This window comes from Microtus oregoni, unplaced genomic scaffold, assembly GCF_018167655.1.
Source record: "Microtus oregoni isolate MIOR12 unplaced genomic scaffold, Mior012 000046F_ref0000063, whole genome shotgun sequence".
Lineage (NCBI taxonomy): Eukaryota > Metazoa > Chordata > Mammalia > Rodentia > Cricetidae > Microtus > Microtus oregoni.
In genome coordinates, this window is record NW_024543220.1 from 3,895,659 (window position 1) to 3,905,257 (window position 9,599).

Genomic DNA, 9,599 nt, shown 5'->3' on the forward strand with positions numbered 1-9,599 from the left:
GATCTTATTCTCACCCAGCAGGATCAATAGTTTAATTACAAAGTAATGAACTAATTAATTCAGTGCAAGAAATTGCAAGACAGCATACCTTCCAGGCTGTGATATGGTTACTGCTCACAGCTCTTATGCAGTTTTTTCAGTGACAAGGAACAGAAAGTACAGCAGTAAAAATACGAGAAAATTTTGTAGTTTAGTATGCAGAGGAGCATGAGTAAGTTTCAAATTTCAGACAAGATTGGTGAGGGCAAGCCAGCTATGGTTGTTAAGGAGATTGGTACAATTAAAAAGAAACCAGACACTTTGCAATATGGAAGAACCACCCAACCCATAGAAGGCTCCAGGATATTAAACCGAAAACTCACTTGAAAAACATGCACTAAAGAGAAAGAGTATGGAAAGACAGAGCCTCTAGTGAAAGCTATCTAGGGAAATGTCTCCCCAGGGTCAGCTATAAGCATGTGTAGCCACTGTCAGAAGAGGACATCTTGAGCTGGCAAGAGAGCTGGGTACCATTTAATTGCTGTTGGTTTTGAAGACATGCAGGATGCCAGAATAACAGGGACAAGAAGGCTTGAGCCAACATTTCAGAAAGGAAAAACAAAAACCAATCAATGAGGCTAGATATTGTGCAGCAGAATCAGATTTCTTTCTAGAAGGTCCCAAGAAGTCAATGTGCAAAATATTGAGGGTGACGCTTAAGCTACAGTGGAGACCCTAAGATGTCAGAGATGCTGGGAATGTAGAACAGCGGAGGAAAGCTGCAGGCATCGTGTGTAGCCAGTCCAAAAGAAAGTTGTATAATGCTGCAGATGACAGGGCTGTGGGGTGGGACTACCCAAACCTATTGGAGCCCAAATGATGCTACCAGAAACCCTGAGTGCCTCATAGTGATACAAGGTTTGATGTTTGCCCTACTGTGTTTCAGTCTTGCTTTGGTCCAATCCTTTCTTACTATTTCCCCATTCTTCCCTCCTGTTTGGAATGAGGATGGTTATTATTTGCCATTATATTTTGAAAGTATCTCTTTGCCCGTTTCATTATGTTAAATTTGATGACTTTGAGTCTCAACAGCGCTTAGAACTTTTGCTTTTGACTGCCCTAAATTGTTCCGTGGGTATGAATTTTACAAACATTATGCGTATTAAATGGTAGAGCCGGAGAGTATTGCACCTTCTCTAGCCTGCACAGCAAGAACCACTAATAATGTGTTAGAGTCTGTGGTCCTTTCTAAAACCAGGGCTCCTGCCTCCTGCAGATGACAGCACACACATATCCTTGTGCTTGTGGACAGGTTTGGTCACCCACTGAATGTCAGGATTTCTTCTGATAGCTTTACAGAAAGGATCAATGGAGATAATATCAATGAATTCCTAAATTGCATCCTTAGGAACTGGGCATTTGTAGCTACCATAGAGGACACAAATCCTATACATCATGACATAACCTTGGTAGGCCTTGTATCCCAGCCTGCCTGCTTTATCTGGCTGTGTGGAGAAGGGAGCCCTGTGCAGGGAAGAGAGCTGCTCACTGCAGACCCTCAGAAAAAAGTGCATCATATTTGACTGCTTCTTCTGTTCTAGATCTTGAATGTATTTATATTCATCAATCTTGGCTCCTTGATGGCTGCCACCAGACCCAGACTTTTAACTTTTGAATGATGCTGAAACTGTTGAGACCATGGGGAATTCTGAGGTTATACTGGATGCCTTCTGCATTTTGAGATGGCCATGAACCTGTGAGGACAGGAGCATATATTATGGTTTAAATATAAAATACTCCCACAGGCTCATATGTTTAAATATTTAGTCCCTAACTGGAGGAACTATTTGGGATAGCTGGAACTTTTAAAGGTCCTGGGGCATATCTGGAGGATGAGGGTCAACAAGGCTGGGTTTTGCGCATTATAGCTCAAGCCCCATTTCTGGATGTAGCCCTGGTTTGTACCATGAAACAAGAAGCGACTAAACATTCCTATTGCTCCAGACTAAGCCTATGCATGGTCTTCCCCACCAAGATGGGCTCTAACCTGCCGAGGCAAATGAATCCTCCTCCTTCTGTCAGGTACTATGTTGCAGCAATGTAAAATAATACAGCTGAAGAACATCATGGTTTTGCTTTGTTCCCGCTTGGGTTGCTCTTGAGGGGGAGTCTTTGTAATAGAGTGTTGTAATAAAGCTAATTCCTGGAGGTGTGGCATCACCATCAGTTATCATGAAGTAGATGGTAATAGCTTACAGAATGCAAGTATGGTCAGAAGATAAACAGAACAGCACAGTGACAGCTAGGTCTATGTTGATGGTAAAGAGGATGTCAAACACCCCCTCACAGAAAGAATGGGGTGAGAGCAGTCACAAATGTCCCTTCTGAGATTCTGGTCACCCTCACTCCTGTTCTCTAAATGTGGTATTGGATGGCTTATACTTTAGTGGTTCAGTCCATTATCATCATGGTGGGACAAGGCAGTGTGCAGACAGACATGGTGCTGGAGAGGTAGCTGAGAGCCTTACATCCTGATTGGCAGGCAACAGGACGTGAACTGAGACACTGGGTGTGGCTTAAGCATATATGAAACCTCAGAAACTGCCTCGCCAGTGACACACTTTCTCCAACAAGACCAGACCTACTCCAACAAAGCCACTTCTTCTAATAGTGCCATTCCCTTTGAGCTTATGGGAGCCAATTACATTCAAAATTCACAGAGTGTATCTTGCATATGTTGTTGAAACAGAATGAATAGAAAAGGTCAAAGAATACTTTTGGAAGATGTGTAGAAGGGGGTGTGGCATTACTTTGATTTCCTCAGTGAAACCAGAAGCAAGGTACCAGCTGTGCACGAGGCTGAAGAAGGATAAGTAAATTAAGGATGAGGTCTTCAAGTCTTCCTAGAGATTGGGAAAGTAAATGGATATGAAAACTGGGATGCTTATCAGGAAGCAGAATTGCCCAGGGCCACTTGAAGTCCATAGTCATGAAATGAGACTGGACAGATGTCTGTATATTCTTCCCAATCCTGCTGAAATTCATAGGTGTGGTCTAACCCAGGATTGGGTTTGCAAGAGGTACAAGGAAACTCGGCGCAGGCTCAGGAAGAGTGAGTTTTTCCAGCTGTCCTGGGAATGTAAATTGATATGAAAACATGGTTAAGGAAAGTGTTATTATGGGTCTTGGGATCCAGGAATTATTTGAACTAAAGTGAACGAAGAGAGGGAGCTAGAAGACAAAAGGAACTGGTTGGAGAGAGGGAAGCTTGGAACTTCAGAGTGAAGCGGTGGCACACTATCTGTTTGTGCTGGCCACTAGCAATGTGTCAACAACACACAAAAATGAGACTTGTCTTAACTGAGGTGCTATTAGGGGGAGCTCACACAACCCTATTCCTAACTGAGGAGCTTTTGGCAGATCATGGCTAATGAGAAGAGACTCAGTTCTCTTTAGCAATGTGGCCCCTAATAGGTTGCCCATGAGCCTGTGAATGGTGATGTTCTTTCACATATGGGCAGCACTGACTGTACTCAGTGGTTACAAAACAGAGGATGAAGGGTAGAGCAAAAAGAGCTCAGTCATTGACAGCATGTGGGGGCAACCAAAAAGGGTTAGAAAGGAGATATGAGAAATGGATATGATCTAAATACCCTGTATTCACATATGCAATTACCAAAGAACATACAATAATATTTTTAAAAGATGTGCTACAGTGTAAAATACATAGTGAATTCTTAAGAATTAGCATGAAGAGAAAATATTGCACTAATATTTTTTAAAATGTCAGCTACACATCGAAATGGTAGGATTTTTAACATACTGGTTTAAAAAGGTATATTATGGGGCAGGAGAGATGACTCAGCTGTTAAGAGCATTGGCTGTTCTTCCAGAGGATCTGGGTTTGGTTTTTAATACACAGAGGCAATTCATAACGACTATAACTCCAGTTCCACGGAATCTGACACCCAGTTCTGGCCTTCTCAGGCATGAGGCATGTAAGTGGTATACAAACATATATAAAGATGAGAACCACCAAACTACCACCAAACAAACAACGTCTTGAAAGTATATTATTGAAAATAGTGTGTCTCTTTTTAATGTTAAAAAAGTTATGGGTGTGGTTCACATTTTATTTCTGTTATATTTTGTGAAGGAAGTGGTGATGATGGATAAGGCTCTGAAGGGAACAAGGCTAGTGAGGAACCATCTACAAGGATGTTAGAATGACAGAGAATGCATGGCCAAGTCCTTTTGGAACAGCTGACAGTGCACAAGAACATAGCAATCCTCTGGAAATGAGTGTGTACGGCCCCGGATGATAAAGGATTGTACAAGTACATGCAGTAGTTCACAGTTTGATGACATGATGTTCAAAGCTGGGAGTCATTATGGAGGAACAAAGGGGAATTGTCTAGACATGGCAGTGAGGCTCCAAAGAGACATTTGTTCCATGGCCAGGACTAGCGGCACAAAGGCTGTGGTGGAAAGACATTGCTGCCACTTGATAGGGCTACAGAGGAGGTGTGTCCTTGGCAGTTTAGGGCAGGGAGGGAGAGAATGCTTTCTTTTTTTTCTCTTTTTTTCTTTTTTTAGCTAAGAATGGCCTGTGAGCTCCAGATCCACCTGGAAGGTTCAGAAGTTCAGCAAGCGGGTAAGATGTAAGGCACATTGAAGATCCAGGGCTTCTTACGGGATTGACACACACGGCGAACCTAATGAGATACACTCTGGTAGTTTCCAGGCAGAAGACAGAGGGGAGGCTGTGAGTACACAAAGCTAGAGAGGAGGGAGCATCCTTTATTCTCTTCTGCTAGAGGACATGGGAGATTGGGGAAATGGGGGTCACACGTCTGAGGAAGGGACACACCTACTTTTCTACCTAGCCACCAAATGACAGAGTCCCTCAAAGGCCGCCATCCAAAACGCTCTCAACTTCTCAAACAATACTTGTAGTATTGTTTGAATGGTATAAATAAATGTCAACAAAAGTTCCCATATGCTAAATGCTAGGCTGCCAGCCGGTGGCACTATCTTGACTTGTTGGGACCTTTAGGGGGTATGGCCTGGTAGAATAAAGTTAGTTATAGGGTCTGTCCTTAAAAGGACTACTGGCACCTTGGCCCCTCCTTTCTTCACAGCTGCTATGAACTAAGCCTTCTTACCCCTATCTCCTCATAGGCACAAGGGCTACAGGTTCTGGTGACTATGGGTTGAAACCTTTTAAGTATAGGTGATTTTCTGAGCCAAGAATATCATTAAATTCTGTTCAGAGGTAGATGATATACATTTGAAACCAGAGCAAAATTCTATGGTCTGGATGAGGGCAGAGCACTGGCCCCTGTGCACTGACTTATTCTGGACATGCCCAGAATGAAACAGCTCGTACGTCCGGAGCTGTGACCCTCTGGGAAAACCATATCACATAGAAGATTTGAAACCACAAGTTGAGCGAGGCCCATGATGTTTTCATTTCTCCCTCCCCACATTCAACCCAGCACTAGTGTCTGCCCACAATTTAAGGTCCCTAAACTGTTTTCTGTCTCTTTGGTTCATCTGCAAAGTCTCCCTTGCCTCTCTTGTTCTACAACAGCCTTTTGACTATACCCATGTTCCTGCTATTCCCACTTTATCCTACTGTGGCATTCACAACATTCTGAACACTGTCCTGCCATTCTTTGGCATCTAAATCCCTGCAGGGGCTCCACATTGTTCTCAGAATAAAGCCACAGCTCTTCCTCAAACTCGATATGATAATCTGCCTGTCTCCAACCGGCCTTCCTTCAACCTGCACTGCCCCTCACCCCTTGGACACCCTGTGGGCTTGCCTCTCTGTGGTCCTGGCATGGGCTATGTCCCAGCTGTTACAGAGTCTTGTAGGAGTGGCTCCTCATGGTTAATGTTTATGTTTATTGTCCTGATTTTATAGCAGACATTCTTTTCTTGAGCTCTGGGGCCCAGGTAGTACATGCCCCAAGCCTATGTTCTTTCCAGTTCCCAAGTTGCTATTATGTGATGAACATTTTTCCTAGTAGGTCTTCTAAGGATGTGGACTGTCTATGAAGGCTCAGTAATATACTATGCTTGATGTTAAACAAAGGCTGAGAAGCAACTTTGTTCATACGATATCCTACCACAGAATGCACTGTACGTTGTGCCTTCTCAGTACTGTGGTATCAATGAGTTGGGAAGTCATGAAGATCCTGGAGCATTTTTAAAATATAGAGCTGGGTATCAACTATGGGATTCTAGTGGTGCTGAAGTTCAGTGTCCATCAGTAATGTATGTAAGGCCGTAGATTTGTGCCAGGCTTTGTGCTGGGTCACTGCCAAGTCAACTGCAGCAACTCAGCTGGAAGCTGGAGCTGGGAGACTTCTGGGGGGCACGAGTATCATGGCTCCCACTTAGCTACCTGGAGTAGTCTGCCTGAACAAGTAGACGATCTTGACTTCTGCTGCTCTGAGTAAATTCCTCTCTTCTCTCTGACACAGCAGTCATCTGCCACCTAGCTCCCATCCCTGGGTGCTGAGTAGACAGCAACCAACCCGGTAGCACAAGCAAGCTCTGCTGCTTGCTCATGAGCAGTCACTTCCTGGGTCAGATCTACCCCTTGGGTGGGTTCCTGATGTTCAGCCCACCTCTTTGAAGGGGAGTGGGAGTGGCAGGCACTTCCATGTAAGTACTTTCCATTTCAGCCCTATCAGCTATCCCCATACGCATGCATCCCCGACTCTCTGAAATGTTTACTCCCTATAATGACAGAGCTATTTTCAGTGACAAATGCGGCAGCTTCTAGGCCAGGCTCTCTCTGATTCTGGCTTCCTTTGGGTGCGGGAAGACGGAAGTGGCAGATGCCCCACTGCCGGTAGCCTCTGTGCCAGCAATCTGCCTGTGTTGCTGTGGGTGCCCTGGGCCTCTTTTCCTGTCTGCCCTTCACAGCTCCTGTGAGTGCTGACTCTTTGCCATTTGACCATCTGCCTTGCCTGGCCCCCACATTTGTGAACTGACACTTGCAATGCTTGTGAGTGCCCATCTGGCCAGCACTAAGGGTGGTGTCTCTGCTTGACACTGCTCCCCTGACCTCTGCAGATTTGTCTCCTTTGGCCCCATTGTCCTCTCATTGCTACTTCAGATCTGATGGGATCATAATAAAAGTTCTAGCTGAGAAAGCCAACCAGCTATTACTATTTATCTTCACTAAGACAGCACTATGGAGTAGATGATTTTAAAAAACCAAAAACTAGGTGACTTTATTTTTTTTCCTCTGAGAGCAAGGACTAGGCTGTCTAGAATATAGAAGTTATTCAAAAATATGGATTGACCTGAGGTTGGTGACGAGGAAGAGAAAGTGCATGTAGGAGGAAGCTATGACATCAGCCATTTGGCTGACCTGGAAGCACAAAGGCCCTGTGACATTATTGTTGTCTGTCCCGCCCTTCATTGAGGGAGTGGCAGCTGGGCATAGCAGGAAGCTGGTTGGCTGGGGCTTTGGCCAAAAGCTCCACCTTCATTTCATCTCCACTCCCATCACTATTCTCAAGTCCAAGAGACTTCTGTACTGACAAGCAAGTGCCCATGGGACCGGGGAAACAAGACACTAGGCTGCAAGTGGGAAACTGTAGGCCACATGTTCGCAGCCCTGAGTTTAAGGAGAGCACTCTGCAAAGGCAAAGGGACATGATAGACCTCATACATCTCCTCTCTTTCTTAGATGACAGAAGCAGTTCATGTTCTTGGGGAAATACAACCGTATAAAAGCCTTTGCCATCCCCGATTCTGGTCCCAATAGCTAACAACTGATGCTAACAATCCCCAAGAAACCCCTTGGCAGGATGATGTTATGTAATGGGATTATAACAGCTTACGAATGCAGAATACGTGTGTGTGTGTGTGTGTGTGTGTGTGTGTGTGTGTGTGTGTGTACCAGTGCAGAGACAGACAGAGAGAATCTGATGGTGTAGAATGATGGAAAGTGAGGGTCGTGAGGTCCTGTGGAGGTCTGTGGAGGGCCGGGCTGGAGTGTAAGAGGAGTTATGGAACACAAGGATGGAAGTGAGACTGGAGGGTAATGAGAAGTAGGCAGGAATATTTAAAATACTAAAGAACTTGTATATCTTAGTTTGCTTTCTATTGCTGTGATAACACCGCGGCCAAAAGCAAACTGGGAAGGAAAGGGTTGATCTGACCTATACATCCCAGATCACAGGCCATCACTGAGGGAAGCCAGGGCAAAAGTTCAAGATATGGAGATAAGAACTGGAGCAGAGACTATAGAACACTGCTTATTGGCTTGCTCCCCATGGCGAGCTATGCTTGTCTCTGTCCGGGGATGACACTGCCCCCATTGAGCCAGGTTCTCCCGCCCCACATCAATTATAAATCAAGAAAATGTCTCACAAATTTGCCTAGAGGGGATCTGATGGAGGCATTTCCTCATTTGAGAATACTCTTTCCAGATGGCCTTAGCTGTGTCAAGTTGAAAAACAACAACAACAACAACAAAAAACTACCCCATACACTGTATTACCAAAACAAGTATGTAGCTTAGGAGGTGAAAATCCAACATCTAGTTAGCTTTAGCTTCCTTAACTGCCAAAAGGGATAATAATAATGATGATAAAAAATAACATAACCTCATAGATTTATTGTTAATACTAAATGGGAGTAATAAGTTTCCTACAGCTTAGAATTGTGTAACAGCCAACAATGATAATGCATTATCTCTGTGTGTGTGTGTGCATGCACACATAGGTATGCTGCTGGAGATCAAGCCCAAGATGTCATGCATGCTAGGCAGGCACGGTGTCATTGAGTTGTACCTGCCCTGAGTGTGAGCAATTATTGCAGTCATTGTTAATGTTTCAGTAGTATGCTGCTGCTTAAGGTAGGTAGTCTTTGGTCTGCCTGCAGCCAGCATAGAGAAAAAGCTTCTGATAGCATCTTTGTTTTTGCTTTGGGATTCTTTCTTTGGTCACTATGCTGTTTCTTCCACAAATGCTTTGCATGTCATACTTTGTACTAAATACCTTTCTGGGGGGGATAATACTTTCTCATACCTAGTGCATCTAAAGCCTTGGAAGTGTGTAGGGATATCTTAGTAGCCAAGGTCAGTGACTACTTTCTTGCTTTCTTTTCCTGGTCTAGTACATGCTTGAAGTGGAGACATTGACTAATTTCCTACACATCACTCACTCATACTACCCAAGATCATCAAACAAAATTGCTTGCTTAAGAAAAATATCCAGGAATGATTAGGGTAATTTCTTCTCGGTGCCTGTATTTTAATAGCATTGACCCTTTGGGAAATTCTGTTTTACTTCTGCTTTGTACTTAGAATGGCCAGCTTAAAACTCTTAGCTCTAATATTCTGCATCCTGAATGCTCTTAGTCGTCTGTGGAATTGAGTCTGCCTACACACTCTCCTATTCTTGATTTATAAATAGGTTCAGCTGCCAACAATTACACATACTCTATTTTTCGATGTTCCTTAAGGAGGCTTCAAGAGGGTAGGTGGTTTTTACTCTTATAAAGTTATCTGGAAACAATCTCTACTTTTCCACATGGGCCTATTTGGAGGGATGGTGATGACTCCTGGTCACCAGAGCCCAAGAAACAATCTC